Source organism: Pithys albifrons, chromosome 1, assembly GCF_047495875.1.
Source record: "Pithys albifrons albifrons isolate INPA30051 chromosome 1, PitAlb_v1, whole genome shotgun sequence".
Classification (NCBI taxonomy): Eukaryota; Metazoa; Chordata; class Aves; order Passeriformes; family Thamnophilidae; genus Pithys; species Pithys albifrons.
Window position 1 is genome coordinate 26,450,570 of NC_092458.1, and position 21,936 is coordinate 26,472,505.

At 42.3% G+C, this 21,936-nt stretch overlaps 1 protein-coding gene across 2 annotated transcripts in view; it reads right to left on the bottom strand.

Annotated features, from left to right (window-relative positions):
* CYFIP1 (cytoplasmic FMR1 interacting protein 1) overlaps window positions 1-16,442 on the bottom strand; it is a 77,226-nt gene extending 60,784 nt beyond the window's left edge. Inside the window, exon 1 of one of the 2 annotated variants that reach the window (XM_071547909.1) lies at window positions 16,259-16,442. The gene's annotated coding sequence lies outside the window, so the exon portion shown is untranslated. The remainder of the gene's footprint in view (window positions 1-16,258) is intronic. The other variant, XM_071547901.1, reaches the window with a different exon arrangement.
* Between the last annotated feature and the right edge of the window lie 5,494 nt (window positions 16,443-21,936).

A 21,936-nucleotide genomic window follows, 5' to 3' on the forward strand; every position in this document is an offset into this window, starting at 1 on the left:
CCGAAAATTACTGCACCTGTCTGTTTAAAGGGGAGCTGTCACCAAGAGCAAGGAAAGTATCGACATCCTTTCCTCAATCCACAAATCTTCCTTCTCCTCCTAAAACATGATCCATCAATGACTCGGACCCCTGCTGCAGAACAGACTCAGGCATTCACAAAAGCCAGACTCCCGACTTAGGTTTCCTCAGCACTACAAGCAAATATTCTGAAGCTGTGGCCCTTAATCCACGTACATGCTATTTCAGAAAGCACACCTACATGATTTTGGCCTCAGTATTTTGCAGTTGGCCAGGAGTGCTCCTCCAGCATCAGCTTTCTATGTTCAGGCTATCTGTGGAAATTTGTTTTTTAATACTTGGAAAATAATTTAAAAACGGAAACCAAAATTCCAGCTGACTTAGACTGCCAGCTAATTAATACCAAAAGTCTGGGAAACCCTCACTATCAGACCAGAGACACAAGTAAGAAACAAAAGCTTCCTGCTGCCCTCTGGATTGTGAAAAGAAGTATGGGAAGGTACATTTTTCCAATCCCTTCAGCATGATTTCCCAAAAACAGATTTTTCAAATTAGAAAAAGAAGCCAGTGGGTACAAATTTTACAGTGCAGTTACATCTTCTTGTTTTGAGGCTGCTCGCTGACAGCTCCACTTTGCAATTTTGTCAAAAGCATCCACAGGCCTGGTGTTTTGGTGGCCAAGTTCAATGCTCCTCTTCTTCCAAACTTCGCACTCTGGTACCTGGCAAGACCTGAAAGAGGAAGCAGCTCCTTCCTGCCCAGCTTTGACACATTTGAAAACGTTGCAATTCACGCTTCCCCTCTGCCCCCCAAAAAGCAAGTGGTGGAGGTTTGACAGCAGCAACAGTGAGGGGACAGCTGGAGCTTGGCTACACTCAACAGTGTCAGCCAGGAGACAATGTACCCCAGCCAGGTGACACCACTGCACAGACCATGCCTCCTCCTTACCTGATGTGAAAGCCCTGGGACCAAGACAGGAAAGATTTCCTTGAAGTTCAAGAGGGTTTTTTCCCCTTTTTTAAATGCTGCTGTTCTTGATAAAACAAGCTCTAAAAGATAACAGCTGTTTCTAATGTACAGTGATGAAGGGCTAGAAAAAACAGATTGGTTTTTTCTCCCTAAGATCAGAAAAATTAATTTAAGAAAGTTAAAATTCCCAAGACAAAATTGGAGTTTTGCCTCTTTAAGAAGCAAAACTTTGCCTTATTTAATAATTGAAATGACTGGACAGGAGAGATAATACTTTAACAGATTCCTTTTTGGCAGAGAACATATGAAAGTTCAAAGACCTGCTTTAAAAGAAATATTCTGATTAGGAGTTTACCTACATGAGAATAGACAAAAACGCTGCTGTCATACTGATCATTATAGATATACTAGTAAATTACTCAAATTTACTGTGAGAATTGCTTTCTTTCTTACAATGCAGTGTGTTTTAAGTTTTGTCCCTACCTGAGATTACCCAGGACAGATTTCCTCAGGTAGAAGACATGTAAGAATTACTTCTGAAATAATCCTCTTTTACCTTTTGGTATCTTTGTGCCATGACCCATCATCACAGCACTAAAGTCAAAATGTACTCCAAGAACACATTTTCCTGGTCATACACAACTTAACTAAAAACCATTCATTATCTGAAATCCTCCCTTCAGGAGAGAGAATCACATAGACCAGCAAACTGTTTTGCTAAATTTTGGTGTTTGATGAGCACACACCAGCTTTCTAAGCAGGAGAAAGCAACATCTGTGCTGTTTCTCAGTTCCTTTTTCTGGATTTCAAAGGAAGAAAATCCTTGTCTCTGAACAAGCTTCAGCCTTACAGTGCCAAGTCCCACTATGTCTCCAAGAATCAGAGGTATCAGTCTCAGGGTGTTTCAGGGAAACTTTAAATACGTTAGTGCAAGGCCAGTGAGTAGCTTAAACTAAGATATCCTTCTTTTTCTTCAGTTCTGAAGGAGGTAAGAACCAGGTGGCCCTGACTTGCTCAGAAGAGCTTGTGCTGGGAGAACCTCACTGGGCTGCCTCTGTCACATTTTGTCCATGTGAGAAATCTAGCAAAAAAAGGCAACTGATCTTGAAGTTCCTCTCCTTTAGCATTGTTTACATCTTGATTTAACTTCAGAACTGGAATACTATTGAAACATATTCACAAAAAAAGAGTTGTCAATCTTTTTTAAATGTCCTAATTCTCTGCTGTTGCTCCCAGCCATGCAACTGTGTGATAAGCAGCACCCTGCTCATAACACTGCTTTGGTATTTAGAGGAGACAATTGTTACTCCTAGTGGAGACACCGTTTCCACATCTCCATCCTTACAGAATAATGTCAAAGTCTTTGCAGAAGATCAATATTCTTAATTCCAAGCATATCAGAAAACAGCATGCATCTCCTTCCTTTTTTGCCTCCTGAAGCTTCATCATCTGGAAGAAAAATATGAACTGAAGAAAATTATGGCGAAAAGTGTTTTGGACAAAAAAAATACAAAACTGACCATAAGAAGTAATAAAAAATGCAGAAGGCAAGGACTGGCAAAGCAGAGAATAGAGAAGAGAGCATTAAATTCAAAATCACTGTGAGAGAGAGGACTACTGTAACACTATTCTGCTCTCAAGACCACAGAAGAAAAAAATTCCCCCAGATTGTAGAGAGTTAAGTAGCTAGAAAACCAAGTTTCTAAGTTTTCTTTCAGTGAGAGAGTCAAGTAGGACAGATTATTTACTAAAGAGAAGATCAAAACACAAGTCTGGCATTCAGCCTATAAATAGAACAAGAAAGATATGCTTGATGATATGAGATACATATTCAGCAATGATGCACACAGCCCAACAGATGTAACTTTTAGCTAGCAATCAAGTCAAAAAATAAACATGGGTAAAGCAAATGAACTTAGGTAACTGTAGCCTTACTGAGACCTTGATACAAATGCAGAAATTACCACACAGTTCCTCTTTAGCCTCTAGCCAAGACTTCTCCAGAAACATCCTCTAATGGTCTTAAGAATATCCAGCTGAGCTTTAAAAGGACATTGATTCCCAACATAAAAGCTCAACCTCAGACAACTGGATTTGATATCTACACCTTAATGGTGAAAAATAAAGCCCTTCACCACTAAAATTATCAGGTGTGATTTTATGGCTGTGCTACACAAGACTGGGAGATAACAAGGATGGTATCATGTTACCACAAAACACTTTAAATAAAGTGAAAGGTATATTGAGTATCTTGAAAAGAATGGGAAGTAAGTCCTTGGAGAGTACAAGTACATATGCCATTTAAATTATTTGCAAACTGTCGCTGTCCCCTGCACTGACTGCCAAGTGAACATTCCCACAGAAAACAGATAAACAGTATAATTCAGTCCTTTACTTATTAAAAAAAAAAGGTAGAGAATATCAAATTACATTGGAAGCAACTTCTCTTCAGAAGATTCAGACACAGTAAGCAGGAGCATTTACTTTATGGCAATCCTTGCTTTACTTTTTGGAAATAGGAGCAACAATGTTAAACTTCCCTCAAATAAACAAAAATAATTAAAATCTAAATCCCATAGCTGACCTTTTTTTTCTTGGCATCACTCACTCAAAGCGTTGACACCCTGAGAACACCTAAGCACCCTCACCCTGAAATCTTTTAAGGTTTTATCCTCACACGACCATCAGAGTGGTAGGACAGCAGTCTTCCCACTTGAAACATGGTGGATTACAGCAGGCAACATCCTGGAGACAGATTACAGCAATCTTTTGCCATACTGTTGCATACTGGAAAGCTCTGTGATGGATGTAACTCTTATCTATTCCTACCACATGGTCATCTTGTGCCCTGAAAGTTAAACTTCTGTGGGAAATGAATGAGGATTTTGCTGGTACCACAGCAAGGGCAAGATGTGAGGAGTGAGCAGTCAATGCTATCTATGGATGATGTCTCTCCCCAACACCAATATCACACGTGGCTGTGCAGCAACCAACCTCACCACCCAGGGCTGATAAGGGTCATCTCATGTGGGTAGCAGCCCAACTGTTCAGTGACAATGATTTTCTTCTATCATTAACCTCTGATAAAAATAAAGCTATAAAAGAGACAACGAGATAAAAGAATGCACTATGTTCAACTTAACTTCAGCTGAATTTCCAGAATGTCCCCAACAGTCTGAGAGCAAAACAAGTGCCTTTGTTCAGCTGGGTCCTTATGCTGCCCCGGCATGAAGCTGCTTCAGCAAGCTAGTAGGGGTAGATGAAAAAAGGGGTGGATGAAATAACTTTCCTTGAATCATTCATTCCACTTTTTGGATTGACTCTGAAAAAGGGTGTTGAAAACCAAGGCATGTCCCATCTGGTCCTGAATGAACATCCCCATGGCAGTGACAGCAGAGCACACATTTCAGCAACCCAAAACCAACAAAACAAGAGGTATGTATGTATGTCTGGGCTTCGCAAACGAAGATTTGGGAAGGGCTCTCCCCACGTGGGTGTGCCCTTCCAGCCTGCGCAGGGGATTTTTTAGATGAGGCACAGCATGCGCAGAACTGGCCCCACCCTTTAACTCCTAAGGTTCATCTGCCACCGCCGAGCGAGCTTGGACGGTGACAATGAAGTCCTCAGGACTAGAACCTACATCCCCTGGTATTGCCAGGAGGTCTCCCATCCAAGTACTAACCAAGGCTGACCCTGCTCAGCTTTCGAGATCTGATGGGATCGAATGTCAAGGGAGGCAATAAACTGCCCCAACAAAACAAGAAACAGAAAAACTATGAAATTCCCCAAAGCTTTTCATTTCACTCATTTAATCACAAGCTCCAAGAAAACTCAGAGTTTAAATGAAGCATTAATCTATTAAATAATGCAGATAGTTATACAAACAGCCTAAAATGGCCATCACAACTGCAGGGCAAGTTCCCACCACTTGAGAGGAGAGTTTGGGGCCCCCAGTCACAAAGGGCTGGATCAGCAGCTCTGAGCTGCAGCTGCCAGCCAGGGGCCGCACAGCACGCTCTGAGCTGGGATCAGCAAAGCCTGACCCGCTCGAGTACAGTTTCTCTCTCTTTCCCCATTGTAGAAGAAGTGACCACAGCACGTTCAGCCATGTGTTCATGCAATTGCACAAGTGGGGCAAGCAAATGTACAACAGAACACTCCACCTCCTGCTGCACAGAATGGGGCTCAGCTGCACCCAGAAGAGTATTCTATGGCCAGACTTCATGAGTGAAGATTTGGGAAGGGCTCTCCCCACGTGGGTGTGCCATTCCAGCCTGCACAGTGGATTTTTAGGTGAGGCTCAGCGTGCACAGAACTGGCCCCACCCTTTAAGTCCTGAGGTCCATCTGCCACAGCTGAGCGAGCTTGGACAGTGACAGGGAAGTCCTCGGGACTGTCACAGCACCCGGTACTGGTACTAACCGGGGCTGACCCTGCTGAGCATCCGAGATTTGACGGGATGGGATGGCAGGGAGGGATTGAACTGCCAGGGGACGGTCCCACTGATACTCGAACTCAGGACCTTGGGATTTAGACCACTGGCACCACCCTCAAACCCAGTACAGTGTAAGCTCTAGAAACCACCTACATCCAATACCAATAAAACACATGCAAATATGAGCTTGAGAACACAGCCCAAGAAAGCAGAGGTGTTTGGGGACCTTCAGGGATTTGATTTTGGTAAGAATAAGCTCTACGTAAAACAAAAAGATCTCAAACACTGAAATGTTAAGTGGAAAAAATTATTTCTTAAAAAAAAATTGAGAAGGACCATGCCAAAGAGTGAGATAATTAAGGTGGAGTTTCAATTATTAACAAAAAATTGCTGGATTACAGACATTTTAGAATATTTTCTGACTTTGCAGATAAGAACAGTTTCATTTGACTGAAAAACTATGTTGGGAAGAGATGCCCTATGCCTTTTTGCAGCCCATTGGACATATTTTGCTTTTAAATAGACATATTTGATCTCCAAGTGCTTGTACATGTTCCCAGGCTCAGAATAAGACAAAAGGGAGGCATGTCTGCACTTTAAACAGCACTTCCTTTGACAATGACTTTCTTCTTTCTTAAGTCTGCAAAAGCATCTTTGAATCTTAAATTAAAATACAGTCTCAAGCCTGGCATGAATACTGAAGATTGAAATTCGTGTGCGATCCATTAATTGAAATGTATCTATATGACTTGTTCGGCCTGTTTTTTAAACAGGAATGAAATAAATAAATACATAAGTTGAAGCTTGCCCTGCTTAAGAGGACAGAATTCTATGATGAAAATCACAAACATTTTATGTACTTCAGTTAAAGAGGGAGAAGAAAAGAATATAATTTTTTAAAAAGGAGAAACAAAGGCATTTTGCAGCCTATGCTTTGAAGGAAAGAAATTCAAATGAAGATATATTTCAAAAGATGCTCGAATGGCCTGCTGAACTGGGGTTGGGACCAATCTCAGTAAACTCCACAGAAATTGATGACAGTGTTCCCACAAGAATAGAACTGGTGTGCACAGCAGCAGAAGTTAAGTTTTATCCCTATAGCAACACATTTTCTGTTTCTTCTGTCGGTTGCATTGTCTCATTCTTCTAAGCTACTGGCTTGCAGAAAATCAATTAAATAATTTTTCTATTAAGAAAATTTGATTCAATATTCTGTTTAATGTTTCTATTCAAGTTAAACCATGAGACTCCAGTCACAAAGCGTCCTTGTAAAGGGAAGAACTAATAAAAGAAACGGATTTTCTCTTCCAAGAACAGCACAGCAATTACTATAATATTAATTTTTATTTCAAACCTCCAAGAGCTCTCTCAAACACTTCAGCTGTTCAACTGCTTACCTATCAATTCAGACTGCTCAGAAAACATTTTAACAGCGCAACAACTAAAGTGCTTCACAGAACAGCAACACACTGGATCTCCTCTGTTTGAATGCTTGCTCTTTTTCTGTGCTCTGGACAGCAATCTGCCTTTTTGCCAAGTGGATCACACTAAGACGTTCCTTTTGGGACTGGAGCTCCTTTTTGTTCCTAAGCAACAGATTTGCATAAGTTAAAGGAGCAAAGAAAAATGCTTTTCACATCCTTTACTGGCCTGCCTGATTAAAGTAAAAGACAGAAGAAAGAAAACAGCAGCTGACAGTCCTTTGTGCAACAGACTTGACATACTGTTAAGCTTTCAAAAATACATCTGTGATTAGAATAAAAAAAAGACTCAATAGGAGAAAAAGGAAAAACAAAAATTCCAGCACTGAATCATCCCAACCCAGTATCACAGTCCCAGAAGAATGGACACATAATGGAAACAATTAATTTAGTATTAGACTCCTACAGGGTGGTGTGCCTCACAATAATTGCTTTGCCTTGCCACTGGATGGTTGCACCTGGGAAAGCAGGCTTTCAAAGGCAGGCACAGATTGGGGGAAAAATATGAGGTTAATGGTGCAGAAAATTCTTTCCTTTTTCTTTTTCTTTTTTTTTTTAAATCTCAACTTCCCAAATTTTAAGCTCTTTGTGTTCAGTCATATGTGAATTTTTCATGCAACCCACATTACTGCCTGTCCAGCTTCTGTCCTCTGCAGGTAAACATCACAACAAGCAATTCCCGTTTTTTCCACCTCTTTATATGAACAGTGCCTGAGCTATGACTGTGCAAACAAGGTCCAAGTGCTCAGTGATATACCACTCTTATCACCTGGAAAAGTGAATTCTGGACAGTATCAGTAAGCAACAACAGCACCATTAATGCAAACTAAAAGCCATGCTTTAATGAGTCAGTACTGTCTCTCCCTGCCAGCCGCAGGACAGCCAAGGCCAGGAGGACAGCACTGCTAACAATTTTGTCATGTAGCTGAAATGGTTTGCTGACACACTCACCACCAGGACTCAGGTGATAATCGCTGACACTTGTCAAGTAACTATAGGCATTCCCTTCCAACATCCTGCATGAATCCAAGAACATTTCTAATAAAAGGAAGGCCTGACAGTCTATTATCATCACAACAGGTTATGAATGGGGAGTTTCAGGCTCTTTGGATGAAGAGCATCAAGACTGGTGAGCCACAGCAGGACAGAACCACCTTTCCTGATGCCTACCACCAGGTGTAAGTTTACTAGCTACTCCTTTTTACAGCATCAGTAAGACAACTCTGCCACAAGTAGAGAAAATGGTGCAACCCTTGCACTCCTGTATCACAGCACAAAGCTGGAGTCAGGGTATCTTTGCTAGCCAGTCATCACAAGAGTCAGTGTATCTTTTCCTACTGTGTTAACAGCCAGCAGGAGCACATACTAATTCTACAGCAGCAGTATCTGCACGATGCAGCAAGTAATGACCAGGGTATTTCACAGGGCAGCCTGGCCAGTACTATGCATCTGCAGCATCATTTCACATTTTGAAGCTCTGGAGGAGAGATGAAGCTTCCTGATGTTAAAATACAGGGTCAAATGCTATCCCCATGTAAGAATCTCAAGCAGACAATGCACATATTTCAAAATTCTGTTTTATTTGAGAATCCATTATGATGGTATGGGAGAAGCCTAAGCCTCTAAAATCTCGTCTAAAGGCACCCCACTCACATGAACTTATTCTGCAGCATGCAACCACCCCTGCAATGGCACTTGTGCTACAAGAATTCACAGAGGTATTTTCCTTGGTTTGCTGTATCTGTGTACCTAAGTCTGAAGCCCAGGACATAAGTCACAAATATAAAATTTTTTAAATCTGCTGTTGGTAGGCCTAGATGGCTGAGGGGGTTTACACTGATTTACTAATTAACTCTTACAGAGCTGAGTTAGTTCTGAACAAACTAATTAAACTTATGTACAAAATGAACCTCCTTCTGCAGTATTTGGCCTCTCTTAAGGCTGAAATGAAGTAAAGATTTAAGCATTGTCTCATTCTAGATTGGTGTGCTGAGATCTGTTTTGCTACACTTACCTGCCTCAACCTCTTCATACTGATACTACTTCTTTCAGTTGCACCATTTCATCTTATTTCTTCTTAACTCCCTCCCCTTCTCTTTTACATGTTCTTCTCCTCATTCAGTTTACTCCTCCCCTTCTCTGTTTAATCTTAGTCTGCTGCCGTTCATGCCATGCTGCTGTTATCTCCTGCAGCTGTCCTCAACAAGCATTTTCTCCATACTTCTGTTCCTGATTGTTCCCGCCGCTGCATGGGTGTGTTAGGAAGCAATGCTGCCCAGCAGTGCTTTGAGGAAGGATGAAATTCAGCAGGGAAGCCAAGCACTGAAGCACAGAGCTTACAGCATGTTTAGCAGTAGTGAAAAACTCTCTCATTTCTTAGTAAAGATAACACTCTCCGTGTAAACATTCTGCAAAGAATGAGAAAGGAAGCAGCAAGAGCAATAATCACCCCAGAAAGGAGACAAAACAGCACATGCACACGGAGCTAGACTGGCATGGCTCAGACACAGCACCTTTCATCCTGCAGGAACACTCCTGTCACAAACAGTTCGTGCCTGTTCAACTTGGATTTGGTTGTCTGCCCTTTGTATGTGGTGTAAGGGGCATGTCTGTGTGCATGTGCTGAAAGGAGCTGTGGATGGAGCACTGAGCACCCCAGTGAATGGGGTGAGAGAGATGAGTCACAAAGACAAAGACAAGGGTTTGGAGTCTTCAGATTTCAATCTAAGCAACAACATAACCCCTCAGCCTTAGACAAACTGTTTATTTAGCATCATAGAACAGCTCCAGTTGGAAGATACTTTAAAGATCATCTAGTTCCAAACCCCCTGAGGTGGTAAGATACACCTGCCACTAGACCAGGTTGCTCAAAGCCCCATTTAACCTCGCTTTGAACACTCCCAGGGAAGAGTCATCCACAACTTCTCTGGGAAAGCTTTTCCAGTGCCTCACCACCCTCATACTCAAGAATTTCTTCCATATCTCTAACCTAAATGTCTTCTCTTTCAGTTTGAATCCATTACTTCTTGTCCTATCACTACAGTTCCTGATGAAGCATGTGAGCTCTTGAACTGTACTTTCATTTCACAAGACTGGAGAGGAATAAAGAAAAGCAACATTTTTTTTCTCAGGGGTACAGCCCAGTTACAGAGATGGTTGCTCCAGGGTCAGTCCCACAGCTTCTCAGTGGAGTCTGCTTGGCAACACCCCTGCCTGAGGGAAGGACACCCACTGCACCACTGCTGAGGACAGGTGTCCAGCCACGGGCAAGCCCCCAAGTCCCCTTTCCCACAATGCCTCCACATCCAGCTCCATCTTACAGCACATGCCCCCCAGTAACATGACAGGCATTAATTACATCCAGGGAGTTTTTTCCAATGCAAGCCTGCAGCTGAAACTCTGGCTTTGCCAGTGTCTTATTTTGAGTTTAAAAAGTGAGTAAGGGCTTCAATAAAAATTACCCTTTAAAACAGAGGTTGCCTGCTGTCATTCACACTCCTTCCCTCTACCTCTAAATACTTGGTAAATCAACAATACAACTCTCCCACATTTGGTTAAAAAAATTGCTTTGTTTCATCTGAAAAATAAGTTGGAAGAGATTTTAGGCAAATTTGTATTATCCATGCCTAACAGTAGCTTTTTATTTAATATCCAAATTAGCACAAGAATTGTGTAAAATGTAGCAAAATTTCAATATTAAACAAACAAACACACATAACAGGCTTCAGAAGCTGCTGAAAAAGTGTACCAGTATGTGCATTTCTGGGGGAAAAGGGTGGATCAGATAAGAATCATTCATTATGTAATCATTCTCTCAAAAAATAAAGGAAATACTATAGGAGAGGGTAGAAGAGAAAACAGAAATAAGTAAATAGCTTATAGTTTCTTAAGCTCTATTTTTCCTCTAAAAGAGCTTATCCTCTGTAACACCTTATACAAGAAAATATGCAGTTTCCACAAAATTAATCCAAAGCTTTACTTCCGATATCATCCGATAAGCATCCATGTCTATCTTGAACTTCGTGTCATGACAGTTTGCCTGAACTTCACATTTAGAATGTCTAATTCAGTGTACTCTCCTTATTGATTTTATGGCACTGAGCCCACTTAAAATAATTAGAGTTGTGAAAGTAGACTATAAATAAGTTCAGGTCAACAGCATGTTTATTTCCTGCCAACAAAGTGTCCGTGTCCCTCTCAGAATTAAACCCTTCTAAAGTGACCTACAGCACTACAATATTTTTATCTAAACCCTGGAAGTCTTTTGTATACATGCAGTGCATAAAGCAAGCATCCTCAAAAGCATCTTGTACTATCTGCACAGCTGGAATCCCTACTTAGCATATCAACTCTCAGGATTCATGTCCTAACACAAAACCATAGAACTGGTTCTTAAATCTATTTGTTTCTAAAACCAAAAGCACCATTTCATTTTTTTCTTTTACTTAATAACATTTTCTATATTAATTCATAACAACACTGAGACTCAACTCCACTAATCATTTGTAGAGGGTGCCATCCAGTAAGCATAAGTCTATACTGCCTGAATACTCAAGATGCCTTTCAGTGAAGGGAAAGGGAATGACATTATTGTTCTCCAAATGAGCAATTATTGGCTTTAAAAAGCTTCTTGGTCATTTTACTACCTCCAGATCAACATTCCTTGAAAATAGGGCTGCAGAAACCAGCTCTGTGAGAGGTTTGGTCAGAAGCACGCCATTACTCTGAGAAAAACTCCCAATATATGGTTCATGCAAGGAGAAATCATACAAGTTCACTCCATGAGTTAACTGCTTTTTTAAGCTAAGAGCACTCACTAGCCAGGAAAAGGAGGGCACCACAGCCTGCTGCCCTGGCATTTACCTCTAATGAAAGCAAGAAGTGTAGTGCCAATTCCTCACACATTACCCAATTATCTGACATAAGAAAAGCTTTACTGAAATTAAGAGGTAGAACCCCCCTTGTTGTGGAGGACACTCACTTTCAGCTGTGCCTCTGCCAGAGGAGCTGTCCCTGCAACACACACACAGAACCACAGAACAACCACACAACTGAAGGATTTCCACTGTTCACCTTTACTTCTCTCTTTGAGTACAGTTTAATGGGAACCTCACAGCATGACTCAGAGGGTTGCAAATCCACACGTGGCTGGATATCTCCCACACAGGGGGTGCCCAGCAAGCAGCTTATTTAGCAATGAAGGGATTTCCAGCCCAAGAGCCCTTCCTGAGCTCACCATTAGACTGATGTTACACTGGGGTCCCTGCCAGGCGGAGCAACGGTCTGGCAGAATGAAACAGGTACAGAAGCTGTGGAGAAGAGACATGGCAGCAGGGCACAAGTGCTGCTCCTAGCTACCCTCAGGAGCAGGGACCATCACCATCTCCCAGCTGGGAAGGCCTGGAGAGATGGGCTCCCCTTTCAACACCCCCATCCCGATCTGCTCTCAGCTCTGCTGCCTACAACCTTAAATCACCTCTCCCACAACGGTCTTCTGTAGAAAGGCTACACAGCTATAAATTCACTTGCTGTCTGCTGATGGACAGCCTGAGGGAAGGCAGGTTTCCACTGAGATGGCAAACGCCTGACAATTATTAGTGCCATACCCATCTTTACCATAAGTGATTTTACAGTTAGGAGTCTGAGATTGCCATTCCCCAAAAACACTGAATTGTGTGAAAAAGGGATTTTCTCTCCAAACATACATATTGATAAGTGCACATATCTTTATAGACATAACAGAGGTAAAGATTAAACAGTACATACTGACACAGAGAAAATCTTTTACGTCTTAGGAAGAAAACAAGCTTCAGGATTTTTGCCAGTGTGTTTACAAAGGATAAGGAGCTACACAAAAGATTCCAACATTTTTGGTGCCAAGAGATATAAAGAGTATCTGCTATTTTGCACCCTTTGTCTTCCTGTAGCAAATCTCACCCATGCATCATACATTAATTTGACCACTAGAAAGGCAGTGATGTGGATTAATGGAATTATACTTTAACAAAGCAAATCAATAGACTTTCCATTATTAGTATTACACAGCAAAGTGTGCCCCTGAGCCCTACAAACGTCAGCTTCTAAGGGCAAATGGGCAGTAAAGAATCCTAAACTAAACTCTGTAGCTTAAAACATAAAGCACTATTAAGTTCTCAGTAATTTTTTGTAGGTATATAGTCATATTTCACAATGTGGAAATGTCCTTCTTTCATGTTGCTGTCTCAGTTCCATAGACATGCACAAAACTAACAAATACAGGCTTCGATTTGTTGTGTGGTCAAATAAGAATGTAGCTAAAAACTAACAAAAGTCCTTTATGAATAAGGTCTGTCAGAGGCCACTTGTAACAAGGTATATGTTCTAATATCATTTCCAAATCGGTTACATTTACTACTCCCTCTTTGTCTTCATCCCTGAGAACAAGGTCCCAGGGAAGTTCAGGACTGCTTCAATGAATCACGTTCCCACACACATGGATGGATCCACCCGAAATACTTCACTGACCATTCAACGCTTGGGCTGTGTCAAGTCCTGCAGCATCCCCAGGTAAACAGGCACCTAATTTGCTTCAAGCATGATTGCCTGTTAAGTTGGGACTTGCCACAGTAACTGCAGCTATTTAAAAATATTTCAAAATATATAAACAATGGAAATTCAGAAACTCACAGTCACTGTTTCAAGAGCAGTGAAGTCAATTGCACAGCTGACTTCCAGTTCAGCAGGGTAAAACTTGCTGCCCAACATTCAAGTTTACTTTACTTGTTGATACAGCAAATGAACCACTTGAAGGACTTGCCCTAAGAACCTACAGAGTAACAACTGTAAAATGAAACCTTCTTGATGTGTACATAAATAGGTGTGGAAATTACACTAAAATTAATTTTCTCTTGTATAGTATTGCAAGAAATTCTAGCAGCTTTCAGACCAGAGGATGAATAAAACCAAATCCACAAAAAAGACTTTTGTGGGAATTTTTTGTTCCATCTTTTTGTTCCAGCCTTGCAGCTCAGTTCCAACCACTCTGAATTTTCCACCTCAACCCGAGTATCTTGGAAATCTTTGAGAAACAAAATTAAAAATAAAAATCAGATGATTCTGACAAGAGAATTAAGACAAAATTTTAAAACTTATTCATGGGAACAAGCTGTCTTCCAAGACAACTCTTTCAAAGCATGAATAAACAAAGTACTAGCCAAAACTTAAGGTGTATATCAGACAGCATCTAACATAAAACATGTAGCTGGAACAGATATCTGTAATTATTTAATTACACTATAAAAGTATGTAAAACAGATCAAGAGAATTTGTTGGTTTAAGCACAGGGGAAAATTTCCATCTAAAGTAAGCTGAAGAAACAAGAATTTTGTTAATGAACGCTTTGGATATCTTACAGGTACATCACTAAGGGGCTACCAGCTTTTTTGTAAGTCACACATTCAGGAGTTAAGAACTGAAAAGTCTGGATTGTTTGAGGAACATTCCCCTTCTTATAACACAGATTTTTAGGTTTTTTTTAACAACTTACGTAATTCGGCTCCACTGTAAATACTGTGGTATCTGTTAAGGGAGCAATTTTAAGTTAACAGAGCTGAGGACGTTTCAAACACCAACTCTCCTCATCAGGATCCTCCAGAGAAACTGACAAACCCAAGACGACTAAACAAAACAAAGCCTTGCCCATCTTCAGCAGAGCAGCTGGAAGGGATGGGAGTAGTTGGGTACTTTTCTAGGGGTCTGAGAGGTTTATTCTCAAAATAAATAAATTAGGTGTGACAATCTGAAAACCAAAGCAATTAGAGATATTCCACCAATTGTATAGCCCCTATTAAAACAACAAAAATAATAAGACTAAGCTGCTGCAAAGAAAGACTGCTGTACATTTCCTAAAGGGCAAGCCAAGCAAGCTTTGACGATAGTGGGACTAAGCCTTTCTGCCGTACACTGTTCCAAAGGCCTCATTTTCCTTCCTGGCCACTACAGAGACAACTGGATGCCTAGACCAGCCAGACTTCACAAGCCACTTGCCCGGGAAAGCCTAAGGAGCCTTTTACATGAGATCAGAAGAAACTCTGCATTTACAAATGTTAAAAAAATAAAAATAGGACTTTTTAAAGGTAAAAGAGGGACTTTATGAAGTCAAGAATCAGAAGTTAAGTAAGGACTAGCAATGCACTTTCTAGCACATAGCTCAGACATTCTCTGTACGACCATAAAAGAGCTTAAGTATAATTAATATAAATGTAATACAGAGATAGCAGAATTGAATTACAGTATTATTAGAAATTCCATCGTGAAAAACACACTAACCAACAACACTCCATGGCTGTATGTTTAGTAAGCTTATTATAATAAAGTTATGCCAAATAAGTAACTGGAATGTAATAAGGGCTGGAGTCACTCATTAGCCTAAGCTTTCCATTTCCCACAGTTTACAGCAAAGCCTGGTACGACCTTCTAATTAAGAAGAAATTCCTCCAGCTAGCTTTGTTTCGCCTCCAATACACACGCTCTCCAGCCAGCACTTCAGGCAGACTGGCTACATCCCACAAAGACAACTTCCTCCTAACAACTTTCTTGGCACAAACAACTATTTACATGTCTAAATGCTACTCAAACCTGCCATCAAACGGCGCAGGAATAAAAATCAAGGCAATGAAAGCCTACTGAGAGGCAAAAAGGATTAGCAGAGATGCTGATGAACTACAGGAATACTCACGCAGATGAGGTGTGTACCTGTCTTCATTTTTTGCTCATCAGGGAGGAGGAATGGGGTACCACACCATCCATCTAGGGATTTTCAAGCTTACATTGCTGCTTTCACTATAGCACAGTTATTTTAACTCGGTAAGTCTCAACTTCCTTACGAGGAAGTTACTCCATGTCCTTAGATAGGCTCTGTATATCAGCTCCTTCCTCTGAGGAGTGGGATGAACTTGCATAGAGCTTTTTAGCGTTTTTCCACACCCAACCCGCCCCAGGACAGCCTAGGAAGCACAACTCCGACCACACCAGTGCTACAGACACACGGGCTACGCACCAGAGAGCAAACCAAACCTTACACCCAGAAGGAAAAGCCTGGGATGGCTTCCAGATGAGCACCCGTGAGAGCCCCCCGAGGGCAGGCCGCCCGCCCAGCCCCGCTCGAGCCTCCCCGGCACCTCCCGACCCGGGGGGAGCAACGAGCACCGCGCAGGGGGCATAAATAACCCAAAATACGCGCGTGGGACCCGCGGTCCCCAGCGAGAGGGGGCGCGGAGCCGCCCGGCCCCGCCGATGGAGCGCCCGTGCTCGGGGAGGAGCCACCCAGCCCCGCTGCGGGAGCAGCCGCTCCCGGCCCCGGGAAGCGCTGCTCACCCGCTCGCCGCCGGCTGCTCCCGGGAACGGCGCTCCCGGCGGCGAGAAGGGCCTGTCCCTCCGTCCGCCCTCCCGGGGGCTCCGCTCGGCCCCGCGGCTCCGCTCCTGGGCCGCGCCTGGCACGGAGTTTCCTGTCTGAGTCACTTCAGCCGGGAGTTGCGCAGGGAAACACCCTTCCTGCCGCTCCAGCTCCTCCTCCCGCCTCATCCCAAACCTGCCGCCCCTTCCCGCCCCCGGCAGGCTCTGGCTCCGGCTCCTCCTCCTTCTTCTCCTCCCGAGGAGCCGGGAGTCGTTTCAGGAACGCCGCAGGCGGCAGAGCCGAGTCCCGCACTGCTGCTTTGCCTTTAACGAAAGCGACTGTTTCTGCGCCCTGCGCTCAGGGAAATGTGTCTCCAGGATCACAAACCCACGCCCAGGAGGACGGTGCCCACTCATATTTCTTATTTGTACACAATCCGGGGCCGCACCCGGCCCCGCCCCAGCACCCCGCGGGGGAACCAGCGCTCCGCGGGCAGCGCGGTCGGCACCGACAGGGCACGGGGGTTGTTCCGGCTCACAGTTTTGGGAGCGAGAGCGAGGGAAATAGACCAGCAATAAGAACGAGGGAACTAACCCTAAAGAATCAAAGGGGATACCGTGCGAAGCCCCTTTGAATCATAGAATCGATTGGGTTGGAAAAGACCTCCGAGATCATCAAGTCCAACCCTTGGTCCAACTCCAATCCATTTACTAGATCATGGCACTCAGTGCCACGTCCAATCTCAGTTTAAAAACCTCCAGGGATGGGGAATCCACCACCTCTTTGGGCAGCCCATTCCAATGCCGGATTACTCTCTCTGGAAAGAAGTTTTTCCTGATCTCCAACTTAAATTTCCCCTGGCAGAGCTTGAGCTCGTGCCCCCTTGTCCTATTGCTGAGTGCCTGGGAGAAGAGACCAACTCCCACCTGGCTAGAACTTCCCTGCAGGTAGTTCTAGACAGTGATGAGGTCACCTCTAAATGTCCTGCAGAGGGCGCTCATGCCTGTGGGTTTTGTGTGTGAAATAACCACAGTTCATTAAGATCAAAACCATAAAAAAACCAGCCAGGCTGTTGCCAACCTCTCACTTTTACTTTTCGTGAAAGCACAAGCATACGTGCTTTCTCATTTTAAAGTTTTCTTACCTCTTCCATGTAGTGTTGTCCCATTTAAACTTCAGTTTTACTTTTCATTCCGTCAAGATTCCATCTCATGAATTGTTGCTGTACCACAAAATCAAACTGCCAGCTCTTCTTCACTAAAGTTTGCCAAGATTGTTCTTTCCATCCACTATTTTATGGCAGACAGAATCCACAAACTACCCTGTGTAGGGGATACAGTCACCCAAGAGCATGGGAGCTCCTAAACAATTTTTCCTCAGTCTATTTGCTTGTATTTGGCTGTTTAAAGTTGCATCCAACATTTTATTTACTCTTGAAAATCCTCTCTACTCATCATTAAATTACACAGTAGAGCTGTAGCAAGCAATTTTATGTCTCTGTTTTCAACAGCTGTTCCTGGGACACTGTGCTACTAATGGTTTTTGTGCTGAGAATAGAATAATTAGTCCTTTACTTCAACTACTGTTTGTTGGTGTTCTTTCCAGCAAGTTTGCAATGTATTAAGTTTCTTTAAATAACTTTTTTGTAATAGCCTTCCCAAGAAAACCTTTGAAACACAGGGATAAGGTGCTAAACCCCCAATTTTCAGTATTTCAACTGTGCTCTAATTCAATTATTCCACCCTTTCCATACCATCAATAATTTCCACAGCTTGCGAAGAAGTTACGCATTGTTGCCAAATGTTCGTGTTACCAGTTCATTTTATCACTGACACATCTTCAGAGTCATTTTTTTTCCCAGTACTACAATACAGTTTTCTATGAAACAATTCATTTTCTAGAACATGGCTGCTATTCCTCTCTGTCTGTATATTTTCATAATCACTTTGAATGCTCATACCAAAAGAATTAATTTGAACCACTACAGCTTCTTATCATTCTAACTTCTTAGTTCAGACAAAACTGTGAAATACAACCAGAGCTGGACGCTTCAGTTTCTAAAATGGTAGGTGGTTCTCTCAAGTGCAACCCATCCTGTGCCCTAGTCTGCAAACTCTGCCTGGGACAATGAGCTTGCTAAAGTAAAGAATAACTCACCTTCATCATACGGGATTGGTTTTGTTTCCTTGTCCAGAGCAAGTGCAAATTCAGAACAGCCTTGTGTTCATGAAGCCACTCGGCCTACATCAGCAATGAGACATCTGCTATTGGCCCACAACAGGGCAGCAAGGACAGCAAAGACGAATGCTCCCAGTGAGATCTGACAACAGCAGCTTGCCCCCAGATGGGCAATGTTTCAGTCTGCCATTCTCTTCCATGCAAGACTGCCACTGCAGCTCCCATACCTGCCAAAAGCCATCTGGTGCCAGGAGCAGCTGCTTTGCATGAAAGCGAGAGGGCTGCCAACCAGCATGTACTGTCCAGGCAGTAACAGCTTGTCCTAAGGACTGGCTGATGCCCCAGGTCTTGCCATTTCCATCTAAAGTAAATGACTGAGTGAAAGAGCTGCTTCCCCACTGCTAGAGCAATCTGCTTTTTATTAGCATTCCATACTGCACTTTATAACAACCCATAAGGTCATATAAAAAAATCTTGATTGTGATACACGGCTACTCAAGATTTGTGTTGCTTCTCCTAGTATTTGATATAGGAATTAGAGGGCAATCACATTTTACCATCTGGATGTCTATGTTCTCATACAATATATGGCAGGCTTATTATTTTAAATGGGCCCATCTCACATCATTAATGGCTGCCTGATCTAATTCTGTAATGCCCTCATGACTCCTTTAGTGGAACTTAAGTACTGCAATAACAGTTCTTGATTAAGGATGTTCGGCAAGTCACCATGACCTGTATTCACCTACCTCAATAATCCCTGCCACACTGACCACAGACCTTCTGGGTCTAGCTAAAGATAGAATGTCTGTGTATTCCCAATCAAGACATTAACTGATATACTACCCACTGGAAGTTAGGTGTGGTTTTTATGAGGCCAATGGCTAAACTTAGGATCTCAAACTGCCCTTTCTCAGCTGGAATTTATTTTAACCTGATTTTAACCCATGCCTGTCAACAATCTTAAGCAAGGCCTGTAGCACTAATGTATCACACTCTAGCAATTTACATACCCTACACCTAAACAACACAAGTATCAGACAATACAGTAGTAACAAGCTTAATGCAATTGTCTGTAGACAAAGCCTTTGTTCAAGGTACTATGCTAGCCACAGTCAGACACAGGTCTATTTCCTGAATTCCAACTATTTTCACTTCATTTTTAATTTCCTGCTTTAGGCTTTTAAGTATTTACCCCAAAGCAACGAAAGAAAGACTTTTCCAGAAGCCCACAGGAATACACAGAAGAGTTTAATTCCATGGCAGCCTAAGGGCTTCAACAGGAATTTTATGGTTCTGCCACTGGCTGTCTGCTGTCTGAAATGCTGATGTTACCCTCTGGGTTTGCAGATATTTTGGTATTTAAGCTTAACAGCATACCTAGCTGTTTTTTTTACCTGCCAAGTTCACAGATTTTTCATTGTCAGAGGGAGGAAAGATAACAGCGGAAAATGTCATGACCTGACACACAGAAAGATATTTAGTTATGAAAGCATGACAGGCAGTGGTTGCAATGATCCCAAGAATAGGGCATCACGCAAAACTACAAAGAAAAAATTGGATAATTGTCTATAAACCAGTCTAAAAATTAAATCCAACCTATGGAAACACCTCAGCCATCTGTCCATGTTGTAAAGAACTGGACAAGAAGGCATCATGGACTTCATGTTAGACATGGCAAAAGGTTAAAAGCATAGGAAGGCTACAAAACCATTACATGCTTATACACTACAGAGAAAACCCATTGTCTCAGCTCTCAGGAGACAGGCACCTATGCCAAGGCACAACACTTGGGAGAGCTGAAGCAGAAGAGACCAAGCATAAAGCAGCAGAGGTCTCAACGAGCAGCCAGCTCAGAAAGTGAGAAACTGCCCCTAACAGGAAGCCTGGCCAGCTACTACCTAAACATGTAACTCCTACCATGAGCCCTCCACTTCACAAGGCCTTACATAAAAGCAATGATCTCGTCACCCATACCTACCTTTAACTCTAGGAAAAGCCAGATTCCTACCCCGAAGAGCACATGTGGTGCCAAAAGCACAGCTGACAACAGGAGGCATGCTGCATATTCATAAATACTAATTAGCACATGATGACACGTGCTGCGTGCAGCTCTCTGGCTCCAATTTCCCTCCCAGTGCTGAATGACACTTTTTGAAATGGATCTGAGCAAGCACGGTTTCCTACTTCTGCTTTCCAGCTCCCTGAAACGCCAGACAAAGTTCTTTGCTAACTCTGAGATTCAACTCTTTATGTGTACAATAGGTCCATGTCCACCAGTCTGCTTTCCAAGCCTGCTGCCAAACCGCACCACTCTACCCACCAACTCCCTTACAGACATTAGCATGCATTTAATCCTTTCTTGATTCTATTGTAAATAATATCCACTTTGCTCATGCAGGAGGACATCAGTACAGAAATCAGGGCATGTATGTTAGGCAATTCAGCCCCCTCACTCCTCACCCCAGCCCTGCCCCTCTATTGCTGGTAACTTCAGTAGCTCTCTGGGCCCCCACACGTGTGATCCTTCCCAGCAATAAATACAGAGTGCAGCAACAAACCACTACACCATCCAGTAAATACCAACAGAAGCAATGAGGAAAGGTTTTTCGGTAAGTGTGCAAAGGAGTACATAAGGAAAGCTAAAAAATTTGCCAATCTTTATAGTTACTAAGATTAAAAAGCATCAGAGGGATTTTTTTATATTTTTAATCAGCCTGCAATTCAGTGTTGGCATCTTTAATCTGTGCTACCTCAGAAACCATGCAATCAACAACTGGTTGCTAACTTTTTGATATCAAGAGCTCGACACAAGCAAAGGTTCTCAAGGACTTAGTGGTTAATTAGGGGTTATTGAAACTAAACAGCAAAGAAAGCATTGGAGAATTTACTAAACCTGTGCTACAACATGGCCTAACAATTACAGAAGCCCACAGGAAAAAAAAAAATGGCGAGTCAGATAGATAAGGGCTTCTATGCTGCAACTTTGATAAGACTGCATTCAGAAGCAAAAGAGAACAAATAAAGGTGCAAATGAAGAATACATGAAACTGTGACAGTATCCAATAATCCAATGTGTTCTCAAAAGAATTTTACACGCTCTTAGCTTCGAAAGTTCGCTGCTTTGCTGGGCAATTTTTTTATGCTTTCTTTTAGCTAGACACAACAATTTACAAAACTATAGACTATGATGGAACTCCTTCAAATCAATACACACATGCAATAGATTAAACCTTTCCTAGCATTTCTGGAATTGCTTACTTAAAATTCCAGATGTGCAAGTAAAGCATACTCAAATGCTATGTCTCCTCCAACAAAGAGGAAAAGTATCCAAAAGTTAAGATTCAAATCAATTCAGAAGTAACTGATGAAAACAGAAATTTGAAAACAAGGTCAAAAATTGTCCAGAAGGAAGGGATTTGCGTCAGAATCAAAGTAACAACACTGGTCTGTAAGAAAACAGAAAATGATACAAGGAAAT